This window comes from Varroa destructor, unplaced genomic scaffold (assembly GCF_002443255.2).
Source record: "Varroa destructor unplaced genomic scaffold, Vdes_3.0 BEIS01000004.1, whole genome shotgun sequence".
Taxonomy (NCBI): Eukaryota; Metazoa; Arthropoda; class Arachnida; order Mesostigmata; family Varroidae; genus Varroa; species Varroa destructor.
The window spans coordinates 14,103,650-14,120,616 of NW_019211457.1; the positions used below are offsets into that span (position 1 = coordinate 14,103,650).

The following is a 16,967-nucleotide window of genomic DNA, read 5'->3' on the forward strand; positions in this document are numbered from 1 at the left end:
ATAGCACAAAGTATTCCTTCTGCATATGTATTCCTAACGAGCGCCTCTGATAGACGGCCAGTCAGCTACCCGCCGTAGCACTGGGTTTGGTTGAAAACCTCACCTCCACTGTAGCCGCCGCCACTGTTCTCGTCGCTGCTGTTGGCTTAGCCCAAACACAGCTCCTGTTCGCTGCCTGCCTGCCTGCTTGCTTGTCTAGCCGCCTGATGCAGCAGTTTCTACCATCACCACCCGGTGTTTCGCTGGTCGCTACCGGCTGGGTCGGCTTCCCGCCCGCTCTTCGCGTTCAGTTCGCGTCCCCCACCCCACCCCGTCCCTCCTTCCCCCTGCTGGGCCAAAAGCAGGCCCAGGAGCGGCGCTGGCTTCCGCAGCGGTTACAGCCGCAGCAAACTACGCATCGGCCATCTTGGATGCCGAGTGTGTGAATCTGTGTGTCGTGTGCTTCGTGTGTGTTCGCGTGTGTGTGTATGTTCATCCACGAACCACGACGACGACGATGAACAAGAAAGAGCTCTCTCGCTCCTCGTTTCTCACCCTCTCTTCAGCCCTTGTTCATGGCTACTTCGTCGCTCTGGGGCCTGAAGCTCACGCTGCTGGAGCTAGCTACAGCTAGCAGATTCAACAGCGACTCAAAGTACTACCACCACTATGACTAGTGCTGCCTAAGGTTGGCTGGTAGTTCAGGATGCCGAATTGTGGTGCAGCCTGTTCTTAGCCGCGTCCAAAAAGGATGAACGGTCCCAAGAGGGGCGATGAGCCTTCGCAGGCCGCGGACCAGCCGGCAGGAGAAATAGAGTAAATGGATCGAGAGAAAGAGAAAATTCGACAGACAGACAGACAGATGTGGGTGAGAAACTATCCAAGCAGCATAAACGTGCCAGTGGTACAGGCAGCGCCATCAAACGAAGAGAAAAGGCAACGTAATACCAACAGGCCGAGGAACTGCCAGCCTAACTGAATCTGGCTCTACTCACGACCAAGATCTCGCTGACTGGTTTTCGCTCATTCAATATGGAGGTTTCGTCAGTACAAAGATGTCCGCCGCTTATTTGGCCCGTAGCTATCGACCAACCTCCATCCCGTACACATGTGTATCCAAGGTGGAAGGTTGGTGCTTACTCCTTTGCTTGCTTTAGCACCCCACAAGGGGTTAGAGTGTCCACTCATCTATAAGTCTGTTTATATGAGAGTGCGATGGCAGACATGAGGCTCGCTCACGAAGGGGTAGACTCTTCTATCGTAGTCTTGCCCTCTCCCATCTAACAGGCTAGTCCTTTCCCAGCTTACTTCTACCGGCAGAGTGGGCTGGCAAGGACGCTGGTTCGTTGACAGGGTTGGCGGCTCTATCTCTGATGATAGTGGTTGGTTCATCTGATAGACCATAGGACTGCTGCAAACAGACAATGGCCTGGTCGAGGCTCAAAGTTTGTATGATGTCAAGCCTTGCTCCTGCGACGAGCATCGAAGCTTCGTGAAAATTCTGCAGAAGATACTTACCAACATCTTCAACTCACTAACGCAACGGTGCCATCTGACAAACGTATCTGACATCATCAATCTTATCAAACAATATAAACAGAAAAAAAGATAAGCAACAAGTTTCAATATCAACTAGGTTAAAGCTAACCTAGAGCAACGCAGAAGTACCCATACCCATATATAAATTGATTTGGTGCAGATATGTAAAAGTTCAGAAAAGATCAAACCTGCTTTGTCTCGACAGGATTGCTTTTGTTTCACAATCCTGCGACCTTTTCTAACAAGCCTTTCGCGTTTGATCAAGGTTTCCCCATTATTTATTTGAAGTGGAACATTTGAGTATTGAGCTCTATGAGCAATGTGCACAGCTCAGATCTGCCCTTCTAGACACGTATATATTTTACTATTACCAGTCTCCCTCATCGCTGATTCTGTAGCGGTTATATAAAAACAGTACAGGCACAGAACTTCATACAAATCCAACATCCTCCTGCCAACAAATACACACAGGCCAACACCCAGCAAACAACTCGTTTGACTTAGGCGATTTGTGGCCTAGTGACAAACGACGATTCATAAAAGTCCATAACCTGTACCTACAACAACGATGCAGAAGGCAGTGCTGCAAAGTAAAGAAGATGACGACAGCTATGGTGGTAACGGTGGATGAAGGCGACAGACGACCATAGACCGACGCTGTGCCCCAACTATAGTACGAAGCGCAGATAGAAGACAAAGTCTGCTCCTTCCTGAGCTCAGGCTCTTTTTTTCATAGTTATCTTCTCGCGGCCTATTGATCTATTGCAGTGGAGCCCTTATGCGCGCGCGTACTTCTGTACGAATTCGCGTACGCACTGCTATTCCCACACGCACATGAAGGAGGACAATTATCGTTGTAAGACTCATCGCAGAAACATATAGGCAGAACCTCTTAGTCCTGTAGAGTTGGAAGTCGCCCTGTGAGCAGAGAGGAAAAAAAGCGGTGCGTAACCTACTACGACCGGCTCCCCCCCCCCCCCTTGCGCTTCGAGTAAACCTCGGGGTCTTTCCTCATCCCCAGCCTTCGCTCTTCATTGCTACTAGATCCAACGAACTCCAATTCCTTCGTAGTAGGGCTCCATCCCCTCTCCACAGGCGCCCGTAAGCCGGACGGTCAGCCTTTGCAGCCTCTGCTTGCTGTTGTTCTCATCCTCATCTTCGTTCTTCAGCGTTCTGTTCGGTCTGTGGCGCTCATAGCGAAATCGCAGCGAAACTACTGCTCCATGTCTGACTGACGATGCTAGCTGCGTACCCTCAGCCAGAATCTAACCTGACGACCTAGCCGGTAAGCGCTCATTGTCCGTTCGTCGATTCAATTCCGACTGAAACGAGCGAACGTCGCTACACTTGAAAACGGAGTTCAGATCATAGCCGTCACTATCGGCAGAATCGCCTTAGCTAACAGTGAACATCCATGGTAGAAACAGCAGCAGCAGCAGCAGCAGCAGCAGTAACCTATCGTCAAAGAGGCCTCAACCGACCCTGCCCTTACCCCCTAGGGCTCAGCCCCAACTAAAACCCCGCCGAATCAACCCCTGTCACAACCTACTCCCTTAGTGTTACTACTACTAGGAGTCGTATTGGCCGACCAGCTCCTCCCCTCTGAATCTGCCCGTTTCTCTCCCAATAACTCGTCCCCCCTCTCCAGACCCGGCACTCCTTTTCGTTGTAGGGTAGCAGCCGCAGCGGACTCACCCCGCACAAACTACCCCACCATCCGAAAGAACCAGCCAACAATGAACCTGGCGGGCCAACGCGGTTTTTGCTGGTTGATCCTGTAGTCTCATGATCATACATATAGTCGCTTCTCTGTATGTTCTCCTGGCTGCTTGAGTCGTTATGAACGATTGACGGCCTCGTAGATAATATCTTTTGGTTATGTAGAGATGTTAGCGAGCGATGTTGCGCTGACCTCCTCGTACTCGATCGCGCTGTCATCGTCAACCGTAGACATTGTCAAGAACAGTCAATGTCTCTTCTTGATACTTCTTTTCATTAGCTCTTTGAAGACACGATCAATGGTAGTGGCCGCGGCAGCACCGTCAAATCACTCGATGGCAGAGAAAGAACCGCGAGACGAAAGGGGGGCCAAAAGGAGCAAATTAAAAACCAGGGGCAGTTTCCGTTTGTTATAAAGCTCGTCACACAAACCGTGGCCAGTAACTTAGTGACCGTAATGGTAAATCAACGTTTTTCTCATATACAGAGACGGCGATCATGGGAAACGAGGTAAGTTTGGGTGGACACGTATAAAACTTAGCAGAAAGTAGGAAAACTAATATAGCCGGAGAAAGCAGAAACAGAAACAGGTTTAGGAAATACGGCACTCCGCCGAAATGGACATCCACATATACCCATCGAGTGACGTAATCGTTTGTCATGCTCAGACAATGTACGATGCAGGAGCTCAGAAGCGTCATCTTGGTACAACCTAGTCAAATAGTAAATAAGTCTATATTTAAATTGATACCGATTGTTTCATTACTTCTTTTTCAGGTCAGCTATCGATTCGAAGTATACTGTTTGACTGAGGTCAAGAAGCGCGCTCGTTTTTTTTTTTTTATCATCAAGAAGTTGTCGTAGTGATAGCACACATCGTAGCTGAGCCAACTGTTGACGCTCCAGAATTGTAGGCGTGATCGCTCCTGCTATATTGTATTAGGGGAGCTGGAATTAGAAACAGGTCAGCACGCACACCAAGTACCTCGGGAATATCGTCTGCATAATAATAACACCCAAATGACCAGTGCCCGGAAACGACCCAAAATGATGTATGAGCATTATTCCCCAATACCGCGAGACTGTGATAATTCCAGAATGCCAATGATACTAATCTTGTGTTGTGTTCATGGCTAGATTTTCGTTCGAAATGATATTCTGCAGCGGGGCAAAAATGTTTCATTTCTTTGATCAGTTTGGACGGAATATTACGGATTTTTAAAATTGGGGGAAAAAGGCAATCATAACGGCACAAGTAGCTCTGTGCTACTGCTTGTTGCCTGACCGTATCGACAGGAACGATCCTGCCCGAGAGGCACGCAAATTAGACAAGCAACCCAAGATGCCCATTCGTGGTATTCAATGGTAGGACTCATTGCAGGTGGCGATAACCAACATCGTGTAGAAACCTGGAACCCATGGAAACATGGAACCCAGAAATCAGTAGAGATAGTAATCAAAGCTCGAAGACTGACGCAAAATTCAACTCCTAGCATCATTGCTACGACTGCTGCTGCTGCTGTTAGAATTGCTTAGTACATGAATGCACACTAATCCAATAAATCCCTCTAATGCCACTCGCGACCTAAAACGGCGGTATCACGGCTGGTCGAGGCAGTCGGCTAGCAAGGCCCAATATTACCCAGCAGAGATACACACATCAATGGGTCTGTTAGACCAACGCTGAGTCCCTGTTATGTGAATGAGTGTTCGGTGCGGTCACTGTACATTATATTTTTGCCTCTCTACGGAGGCGATTTGTGTCTATGCGTTTTGTAAATGGTGATCGGTGTATCGAGATGCTGGCAGCGGAACGGAAGAAAAAACAATATTAATTATTTAGATATGATATATCACGACATAGAAGAAAAGGGCGTTGGGACTGGTCAATGGCTTAATATTTACGATAAAATACCATTTGCAATATCGTTACTTGATTTGGCATGTTGGATTTATGTATGATTCAATTCAATGATTCAACATGTTATAGCAATGCTAAGAACAAACCAATAGTGATGCTACGGATTATTATTCAAAACTATAGGGTGTATGATATGATTATTTAGTACGACAGCCAAGCGATTTGGGCCATTACCGTAGCAGGCGGTACTATTATTGCCAATAACGCAGACGGAAACGACCATTGCACTAATTAACCATAGCGAAAACGTGTATGTACAGTTCCAACGTATGACAAGAAAAACGATACGAAGCATTGCTTTAGGGATTAGATCCAAGACAACGACTCTCATCGACATGTTGTCCAACCGAAGTTACTTTCAATTGACGTCAACAGAGTTTAACGTTGTTAGACTTACGCTTGGGTTTGCTATCAAACAAGCAAAAGACGCTCGATTACTATGTGTCAACCAATGCGGAGTCAGTGAATGTTTTACTCGAATTCAGGGGTCCCAAAAAACATAGGGGTTTGTCGTGATTGTGCTCCTATGGACGGTGACGATTACCATCTCGATAATGGCTCTATCGTCATGTGATAGACTTACGTGTCTCAGTTGATTTTCTATGTTGGTTATGAGTGCACAAATTTTCCAATACAGTATATATATTTTTTTTCTTCGGTAAGCGTAATCTTGCTTGCTAGATTGACAACGTCCTCTATGATTATAATTATATGGAATTATATTATATGGAAGAATAACCGTTTGTCATCTACCGTGTCCACTTCATCTGTGAAGCCTGAACGGCCCAATGTAAATTGCTTTATATTTCGTTCTTTGCACGAAAAAAAAAAACCTATATTTTCTACGCTCCAGAGCACCAAAGTGCGTAGCCAGAGCTCGCAGAGCTTGGAACGAGCAAAGTTAGTATACACGCGCACGTTTTTACATTATACAAGAAACAGCCCCCACGTGGCGTGACTTCCAATAAGTTACCATCGTTCGCGTTTTGGATCAATGGCAAGCAATTGTCTCTACGCTGCATTGACTTGTGCAAACGATTACTGCTGGCGAATTGTTTGTAAGCGCCCCAACACTGAGGGGGTGCTTATGGCGTTCAGGATTCGAGGGGCTAGCTAAAGCTAACAGAGGGAGGGGGTTAAAGCTACAAAACCCAGCCGATGAGTAGACTCCGAATCTATATCATCACAGTGATTTCCACCAGTCTTCGCCATTCAACGGAGCCTATTCCCAATGATAGTTTTTTCATTCAGAAGCTCTCGCGCAGAGTCGTCTACTTCCATCTTGCACTGCGATGGAGATGGCGGGCTGCCATGAACTTCACTATTACCAACAAAACACTGACTTCGTCGTTAGAGACAACTAGCATAAGGTCTTTGTAAACAGACCGCGTTTACGACCATTTTTTTTGCTCTTCTCGTGCCCTGTTTTATTTTTCCTTTCCTCTCGCCCCTATATTGGCAAAAGAAACATGACGGGTATATTGACGAAAAAGACGACATGTGAGAGAGGATGGGGCCGGCGCTATCTGACCGCGGGAACTCGATTGAAATCGCATCTGCATAAAATCTACATTTGACTGAGACCATCTAAGATCTGTGCTCAGTTGGGGATCGTCTACCGTCTTTTTCACTGTAAACCATTCGCCATGAAAGCATATCACGAAATAAAGTACTTCTTTCTATAATTACTATTGTGTTTATTTGCTATAAACAATATTTTCTCAAATTGTTCAAGATTAATTTATTCTTCAACGAAATTGTTTCATTTTCAAGTTATCTTATTTTTTTCCGGCTTTGCCCAGTGATTAGGAAGGGTTAGAACGTCCTTCTTATCTAATCACATTCAAAAACTCGTCTTTATCTCGTCGTATCTACACTGGCGACTGTTAGTTGCCCCTGGGGCACCCGTATCGTGTGTGCTTCCAGCCAAATCGATCTAACACTTCGATTTTCTGTATACAGTGTTTAAACTATATGCAACAATGAATCTTGTTACGTCTGTTTACGTTATTCCGCAAGTACATTTTTGTTTATTACATTTGATTTTTCGAAGGTAATTTTCGTCTTCCGCTAGATTTCTACAAATTTTTCAGATGAATCTAGCTAATTTCGATGATTACGTCAAATTTGAAAACTTGGAGTTTGGTAAAAAGAGATTACTTCACTAATATCTCTAGCAATCGTGTTTCTATAGTATGTAACTAATAATTACATCGGATCCTGTTAGATCTGAAGTGGAGACCCACAGGTGTCGAATGATAGAGTGTTCAGCTGATTCCTCGAAGATTTTCGATGTTATATTTCTATTGTTGTTTAACAAAAACTAGCGAGACAGTATACCACAAAATTGCCACAGCCTGGTTGTCTTTGGTTTAAATTATAACAGTTCTGCCGTGCCCTGAGCTGCTCGCCTATCGATTCTGGAGCTCACGTTTGCTCGGAAAAGTTTCGTTACATAAATTCGATTTCTCCGCCATGGTCACTCGTTGTTGTCTCTATTCTTTCACTCATAGCGCCCGAAAACATCCAAGAGCCTGTATGCTCCGCCAGCTGCTTGTCCGCGACCTCCTGATTCACTGCGACGCATTCGTATATGAAGAATCAGCGAGAGGGGAATCCAACCCCGCTTCGTTCGACGAGCCAGGTTAGCAGTAGCAGCAATCCGAACTTCTAACACATCCGTCACTCCAGTCCAGTTCTGCCCTTAGTGGTAGTAATAGGTCTTGTACAATCATCCTTTAGGCTGCCTTTACGATAGCGAAATTCTCCTTTGGCCTGCTCTAGTTCTATTCGAACAACGTCCCACTCACAGTTGGCGTAGCTGACTGGTTCACCCGTGTACACCCTCTATTGTGGTCTCCCCCTGGCCGTTTACATCGACTGATCCGGGAATTCTACAAACTCCGTCTATTTTGAGCTCTGATCCAAGCAAATCTAGCCACCGCATCAACAGCCTCAACAGCAACGCTCGTCATCGTTGCTAGATATTGAGGTAGAAAGCAGCTAGTGGGCGATCGTGGCGCACTCACCAGTCATCATCGTAACAGCAGCATTGAAGACTCTGCAGGCTCACCGAAGAACAGTTGCGCAGCAATAGTGGGCCTGGTGGGGGTACAAGCATAGCTCGATTCGTACTAGCTCGCTTAGCTAACTGGCACATATTGTATTTACTGCCATGTATATAGTAAGAAAAACAGCGAACAGAGAAGTGCACCAATGAAAGCAGGCAAACAGCGGTTCTGCGATAGGCTCCATCGTAGGACTGTGGCGTCCGTATTCGGTCATGCTATGTTCTCGGATTGTGCGTCCGACGGCAATGGATATGAATTAGTCAGCCAGCAGAGCCAGCCAGCCATCCAGCCTGCAATAAGGCCGCAACGGGAGTTTTCAGGGTGTGTATGTGAAGCTCGAGAGTTGCTGGCCGTTTAACTGTTTGCCAGTGTTCACTACAGCAGCTGATCAGATGGGTTTGGAACGGCCGAGAAGGGCTCAACTCACGATTCGAGCCTGGTCGGTCCGTGAAGACTGGCCGATCCGGGCCATGATCAGCAGATACGCGACCACTGATCGTTAGATGAACAAAATGGGCGTTCAGAGCTGATTCTAAATAGAGGTAGAAGAACAGAACGTATTGAACAGGGTGCGACGGCTGGTCGGATCGAAGCTAGATCTGTGCTCGTTTGCCTACGTATTATAAGATGGTGATCAGTGTGTAGGGAGGTCTAGTAGTAATAGCTGATGATCCTGCGGATAAAATTCCGCCATGCTAGTTGCACGTTGAAGCAGTCGACAAAAAAAAGCTACCAGAAAATAACGGTCGCACAATAGTACAACACTTCGCATTTCCTTATACAACAAGGTAGAATGTTGTAGATAGTAGAACGAGCGCGATTACGAGCTGCGAATTGAGCACATTAACGTAGCCCGCAACAGGATCAGCGGCCGCCAGAACGGCAATAAATAAAAGCCTGATAATATAATAGATTGGCTGACGTACAGACGGATACACGAAAACCAATTAGACAGTGGCCCGCACGCTTTTCGTTAGTGGTAACGATTGTGTTCAACTAAACGGTATAACAGACGCATTGATTCGTTAATAATGACGGCTGCGCGTTTTTTTTTTAGTGGGTGGATGATTTTTTTCGATTGGTCGGAAAAAGCGAAACGGGGGTAACGTTTTAACATCGATTGGTGTTTACCTTACTACTTTGGTTTGTTTTACTTGATTTTGCTGTATTTACAGGGCAGAGATTATTTAGTGGGGATCTTAAAATCGAGATCATTGCAACAGTAAATAAATGGATAAGTCAACTACCCTCCTATGAAATCCAGACCAATTTCCTTGTAAATAAATATATGATAAAACGAGCAGGTAATAGAAATATGCTAATGATAAGCCCATAATAATATTAATAATAGACATTTTCAGCAACCTGCGTTGTTCCAATATTCAGTTCACAAACGAAGAGCTCTTGGTAAGTTCGGTTGTTCTCACTTGTTTCCACTGGCTATATATTATGAAATTATCAGCTTATCAGTTCATCAATCTAGCCACCCTTAGCCTGCTGATTATCAACATTTAACGTTTCATGGTGAACTTACTTAGAATTTCTTTTACCCCCACAATAACGGCCATAATTGGCAAACGGTAACAAACGGGACAGAACAACGAAACGACGACGGTGCCCAGCGCGTTCGGATTTGAGCAGTGGTCACCAAGGTGGGCGGTGAAAAATCTGCCCTTTTTTGGCAAACTCGCGCGCTGGTCGACAATTATACGGCTCGGTAGCAGCAGCAGCAGCTGTAGCTTGCAGCTAGAACCAGCGGCGGACCTGAACCTAACTGATTATCAGGAGAAAACGAAACCCCGTCCGTGACCAATAACAATAGCCCAAAGTCGGGAACTCAATTTGACTCTGGTTCAATTTTTCGTGAACAGGGCCAGATAGCTGAGCATGCAAGCTGGCTTATGAGTGCGATCGCTCTGCTTCTAAGATTGCTCAAATGGATATTAGACGATCGAAGCGCTTGCAGAGGTGGTCAGGCTGAAGAAAGTGGGGTTATGGGATGGGAGTTGGATTTGGGGTTAGTGAACCCTTCCGAATCTACCAGAAGGCTTAGCTACTCTAATTCACCAGGCTCCTATAGCGCCAGGCCTACTTCACCACCTCTACATGTATCGCTGCACTTTTCTCACTCAGTGAACGAATGGATGGGGGTTAGAAACTCCATGAATCATTTCAGTGGTAATGAAGTCGCGCTACGGATTAGGAAGATTGGGTGAAGATGCCTATCTTTGCATGAATTATTACCGGGTTCATCAATAAACTCCCGTCCCGTCGGAGCGATTACCCGTGATCTACCTATCCGTATACTAATGACTGGACGTTGGATGATCCGTTAGCCCTAGTCACCTGACCTAGTTTGCTAAATTCAGTCACTGTCAGAGCTGTAGGTTGGTTAAGGAAACCAAAAAGGGGCACTTACATGAACCTCTTTCCGAACTCGAGATGCTGTCGAGTATAATGCACTAAACCACGACTGCTTTTCAAAATTGTACGAGCTGATAATTCTAAAAATGAGGATGACGCCGACATTTGTAAAATCACGTAGCAGCTAAGTGCAGACACTATGATCCGCCATTGCAAAAGCCTAACTTGATTCTACTAATATATTCTGTCAACATGTTGCGATAGCGTTTTTCCGAAAAATAAGATTCTCTTTGAAAAGTAACGAAGCAATAAAAAATATTTGACTGTGTAGATTGTTTTTGTTTTGCGTGAGAGACAACGTAAAAATTTAAATGACAACGAATTATTACGTGACGTGGATAAGTTACCTACTAAATTTACGCACTCGTGGTTGTCCAGGCATGAATAATATAAAAATACCGGTCCTGTTGTGAAGCGGTGTCGACAGTAGAACTTAAAACAGTTAGTCTATTTGCATCGGTTTTGTAAAAAGTTATGCGAGTGCCAATTTGCACAAGATATCAGGGAAGCTGACCTTCCGCGACTTCGTGACCAGGCGTGCTAGCGTGACGCTACTCGAAATACGGAGCTTGCGCGTCGTCATGCTGTTAAAGGAACGTGACAGCTTTTGTCCAAGCAGTTCTCACCGAATGGCGACACCACGACTGGTTCTAGAACCAATCATTTACCTAAGTCTCAGTCGATCGGCACGTTAACTTTATCGTTCACTCCACTGACACTTAAATATATTGGATCGAAGAAAAAAGCATTAAAATCTGATTGTGCATCAATAAATATAGTAATGAAGACCACAAGGTTAGACCGTTCTCGTCATCATCGAATCACGCAAACGGCCGACGCCACCTCGCAAGTGGCATGGTGGAACCCGTATGATATCGGCATATTTTGTGCGAAGATTTTCTCACCCAATACTTTGTTTGTCCTTCCGTTGACCAGGGCGCATTTCAGGCCATCATAAGCTTAACGAATGCCAGTTTCGAACGAAATTCTGCCTTTAGCCAGAACCATTTCGCATCAAACGCGGATGAATAGAAAAAAGCGCTGAGCTTAGATCACTTCCACTCTGTGATATTCATCTGTTAGCGAAAGCGTGCCTATCATTGAATACGAACGAAGTTCTCTGTGAATGACATTTACAATCAACATTTAGAAACTGTCTGCCCGATTACGAGCCATGAGGAGAAATCAACTCTCAGCGTCAAAAGCGGGTGGCCAACAACGAAACAACGACGGCCCGCTTTACATTGACAGCAAAAGCTGACAAAATTTTCCCAAAACAGTGGCGTCAGGTTTTCTCCCGCCTATATCAGGTGGGGTTTGATACGTTCGCCCATAGTAAATTCAGATTCTACGTACGTTAGAACGTAGAATTTGAAGGACAATGGCAACACTGGTTGATGTTGCTTTTCTTAGCCAAAAATTGAGTCGGTCAGAACAGCTCGTATTTAACACTGGCTTTTTAGGCGATGCTTTCGTATGCACAATGTAAAATGTAATAACTATAGAAATAACATCGCTCAGACTGATGTTCTCGTTAACGTTTGCCCGAATATAGTTTGCTTCAATTTAACATACTCTCCTGTATATTTGATGCTACATACGCTCTGTCTATATGTATACAGTTATGATAAGAAACATCGCCTGCTAAGAGTACTCGTGGCAATTTCCTTAAATCATTTATTCGTGTTACCTTTGCCCCCCGTAAACTGACTACGAATATAAAAAATACCCAACGTTAGATAGCTATTCAGCCCGAATGAATTTGCAAGTGGGAGACGGTAAACGATATGTATACAGAAAAGTATCGATTGAGAAAAACTGCTTTGCAGGGGGTCGTGGCTAAAGAACATCGTCATATTATTGTGCTGAATCAGGATGGAGTTTCAGCTTACGACCAGCGCGTTTCGACAGGTGTATCTACATGAGAAGGTCTTCCTGGCGACCACCATGGAAATACGGCGTTTTGTTTCTATTTGCTGGTCGGGACGAGGTGTCATGCTTTTTCTATGTATTTGTGTTCCAAATTAACGCCAATACAGACATTATTGTTATTACTATTATATATATATACTATAGCAGTACTTCATTAGTAAAGTACTGCTTGTATCGATGTCATACGGAATGTAAGCAGCTCTCAAGAACAGTTTCCCACGCAGCATATAGATACCATATGTATCGTTACTGCATAATTATAAACTGCATGAATAGCGTAACGTTTTGATTACTAACGAGAAAAACTTCTAGTTAGTTCGCCGAAAACAGATAATGGACGCTTCGCCCACACCAAGCGCAAAATCATAGCTATTGGTTCATGCCATAGCTATCACAGCGCGAACTGTCACAATAATTAGACAATTAATTATTACTAAATATTATGGTTCCTTCATCAAATCAATCTCGTCTATCTCGCGATAAACACGAACGTTTAGCAGCACGATCTTGTAGTCAGGACCGACACTGATCTCTCCTCTTCACCTCGTCCTTTTTTCATTATCCTTTTTCTGTTATTGTTTTTGTCCAGATTCTCGAAACCTTTGTCACATGTACACATAATCGCAGGACGTCAGACGCAAACGCACTCGCACAAGCACAAGCACAAGCACAAGCATACATACACTCACATACAGTCACCAACACACATACACGCTTGCACTCTCACACACAAACACACGCACGCCCACACTCTCACTAACCCTCACATAGACACGCACCTTCAAACGCACCTCGTTTGACCAGCGGCAACTAACGGACGTAACTAACGGGGTTCGTACTAACTATCAGAAAGCACGTTCGACGGTGGACGCTAATCTTCGAAACTCGCTCGTGCTTAAGATTGTGCCAGCCCTATATTACCCTGTCACAGATACGAATGATACTGATACGTATACAAATGCAAGCGTTGTTCGCGGTGTTTGTATATGACAAGCCGCTGCTAACAAGACTAATAGAAGTCTGCAGACCAGCAATTTGCCTTCTTTCTGTGTTAAACATTCCCTTTGAATACTTGTTTCCTCTGTATATGGCGGCATCAAACATATTCACGCCTCGATCCGTCTCGGTCTGAACGTGGCGATCGCCGATCTTGTCTAACCAATGTACCGACCCGTGCGCCGTATACCGAAGGTCTATTCGGCCTAACGGTGATACGATTTTGCCTCTAGCGATCGCTAGCGGCAGAATCGCCAGGACCCAAACGATTCTCGTGCCGCAGGCGAACACTCGGCGACGGTTACAGCCTCTCAGTCGTTGGATCGGGCCGAATTTGTTTGCTAAACTGTGAACCCAAAGGCGGAGGGAAATGATACTATAGGTTGTAAGAGCTAAGAATCTTCTTGCCGCTGCTATCGCCTCCAGCCACCCTGGTATGTTCCCTCGTTTCCCTACCCTACAGCGATCGGCAATGGTAAACGAATGAACTAGCAGCTGATGCGACGCAGCCGGTGCTCGGAGTATGCGGTCATCCTCGACCGATCGAAACTCGAGAATCGACGAGTGCCGCCGATATTACTACCTGTCATCGCGAAAAGAAGAGAACTAGCAAGTGCAGTAATTGTAATATATGGCAATAGTAGGTGAACGTCGGGGGGTGTATCTAGCAGCGGTAGAAAGACGCGTCGAAGTTAACTTTCGACGTTTACAAATCGGCAACGATTCCACTGAACTAGTCATTGCCCGAACCGATCATCTGCTTGTGCGTTGGTCTACCTAGATCTTGCTAGGTCGTTGAACGACCTGCTGATGCTAACCTGGCCGTAGACGAGTGAGGCCGTCGCGTCATATACATGGCAAGCGTCGATTCTGTGACGACTGCGACGGCGTCGGCGCTAGTACCAGCGGGTGCAGAGCAGCAGTTACGGTGGCTGAAGGCCGCCGTTGCATGTGCGGTCATCGGCCTTTTCCGCGCACCGAGTGCGCGCTCACACCTAACTACGAAGCGTTAGAACTAAACAGAAAAGGTGTCGATTACGATAGAACGCTTTCCTGAGAACTGCACCTAGCAACGGCTTCCTTCAGCCGCCATTAGGCCGACGCGTCATTATTCCGAGCTCTGTTTCTAGCTAGAATAAAAACTCGACTAACGGTGACTGCGAAATAAGTGCTGTTGTTAATAGATAAATTGTGAAAATAGTTGCGGGAAAAAAAAGCCAGTGTAGTACGTTGAGCGACTAACTACTAAGTTAGCTATTTTTTTTTTGCTACAAAGCTACGCGTACTCACTATAAATGACAGTTATCCCAACATTAAAGTTAAACATGGGTCCTTAGTGGCGAATGCTATACGCAAATCTATAGGTATATAGATCGATAATGGTTGGTGTTCATGAGAGTTCCATAGCTGATAGTAATGCGCTCTGGTTATTAAGTGTCATTCATCAGATTGAAGCTGAAATCGGATAAACATGGCGGGGAGTCTGTGCGGTACAAATAGATTGCTTACTCTTCAGTAAGTATACGATGGAGATATTATTCGGATCAGTTCTAGTCACTTGGAAACAAAATGCTATTTTGATAAAGCAGTTTAACTGATAGACTTAGAACTATGATAATCTTTTCCGAGTGTTTTCATCGTTCCGTTACAAATGAGAACGAGCCATTCGGAGACCTACTTTTCTCTTGCCACGTTTGAACCGTAACGGATTATCCGTTTGTCAGCTCGCATTGGAAAACTATTTGCTATCTAATCGTGTACTCCTCCATTGCTCCGGTTTCGTTATCAAGTATCGGGATCACGCTAACAAACTGTGACCTGGTTTGCACTCGCTTTTTACCCTCTTACCTCCAAGGCCTGATCCACACTTAAACTCTACCACCTCTGACCACATCAAAATAGAAATGTGTCCGTTTTTAGCTTCAATCAATAGCAAACACGAGAAATCAGTATTAGCACGAATAACAGGCAACTGCCGCTTAAGCACGACGCGATTGCGACAATAAAACACACGCATCATCATTTCCGAGACAATAGATCACGCACTGACCCCCCCCCCCTCGTTCCCCGCACCTCCTCTCATCGTTTTCGACTTCATTTTCGCTACTTTTTGTTTCTTTTCGCTTTTGTTTCTTCGACAATCCGATCTGGGATAGGTTCTTCAGCTACTGCTAACTACGTTACATTGATAATTATTACCATTGTACCAGTTTGCTATCTGAGCGGCATTCATTAACCACATTTCGTGGTTCATCTAGCGCGTCCACCGGATATGGTGCACCTCGACGGATGAAAAAGCAATTGTTAATAGAATACACTTATAGAATACGAAACCATCGGTATTTGCGGCGTTTCCCTACGACAGTCGGACTACGGCGAGGCCACAAATTGATTGATTCAGGTAGAGGCGCTTTGTATATATACAATATCCACACACGTACGTCTGTCGAGAAAGCTATCCATTGAGTCATTATCTATTTCGTCGTATTCCTCGTATTGGATCTCTGTTTGTCTCGTTCGACACCTTTGCGTCTGCTATCACTAGTATACTCTAATCACCGACTCTTCGCCACTGCTGTAAATCGAACGATTCACTAACCTCGGCTCCGCTTGCTCATCCCCCGGGAACGGTTTGTTAAATGCATCCATCCAAACAGACCGGCCGACAGGCAGGCAAGCAGGGGAGTAAACGTTTAAAATGCGAGGGTAACAAGAGATTGGGTAACTGAAATACGTCCACAAAAGTTCAGCTGCTGAGAAGATATAGAACGGCGGACGAAAAACCTATAACATTCTGTTACTATTGAAGCTTGAAAATATGAAAGTCCACTGGATGAAAACAATACACAGATACTCCGATGGCTGGCGTTCCAACTAGGGAACTACCATTTGATAGTCTATACTACTTTCTTTTCATCTTCTACTGATCACAAATTTTTCCAATAACAGTGACCAAGGAGCTTACGTACGCTCGCGTACAAACATTAGAGCGTGATTTTGAATTCCGTGCGTGTTATCGTAACATTAATGAAAGTTGTCGTCCAGAAGCGACGAGCAACGGCGAAGTGATTGAATGGAGTCGCGTCGAAGAGTGTTGCCGGTAGATCTCCGAAACAAATGTACGCCACTGCTGCTGAAGTTGCTGATCAACGGGAATGGTCATCGCCTCGTAGGGCTAAACATTATGAACTAAGCCGACATTGAACGCCTCAACCCGCCGATCCGACCAACATGTGCATCATGTATAGAAGGTAACATAATGGAACAAACACATCGACGGTATGGAGGCAGGCATCTTTGGTAATTCAATTATAGTTCAGTTATGTAATAATAGTCGTCATTATCACTGTTGTCATTTTAATTAAGAAAAGCTAAATCGGAGGAAT

At 45.1% G+C, this 16,967-nt stretch overlaps 1 protein-coding gene across 9 annotated transcripts in view; it reads right to left on the minus strand.

Annotated features, from left to right (window-relative positions):
- The window catches only part of LOC111249741 (uncharacterized), a 99,948-nt gene that overhangs the window by 64,986 nt on the left and 17,995 nt on the right, over positions 1-16,967 (minus strand). The gene's annotated exons all lie outside the window — the stretch shown is intronic.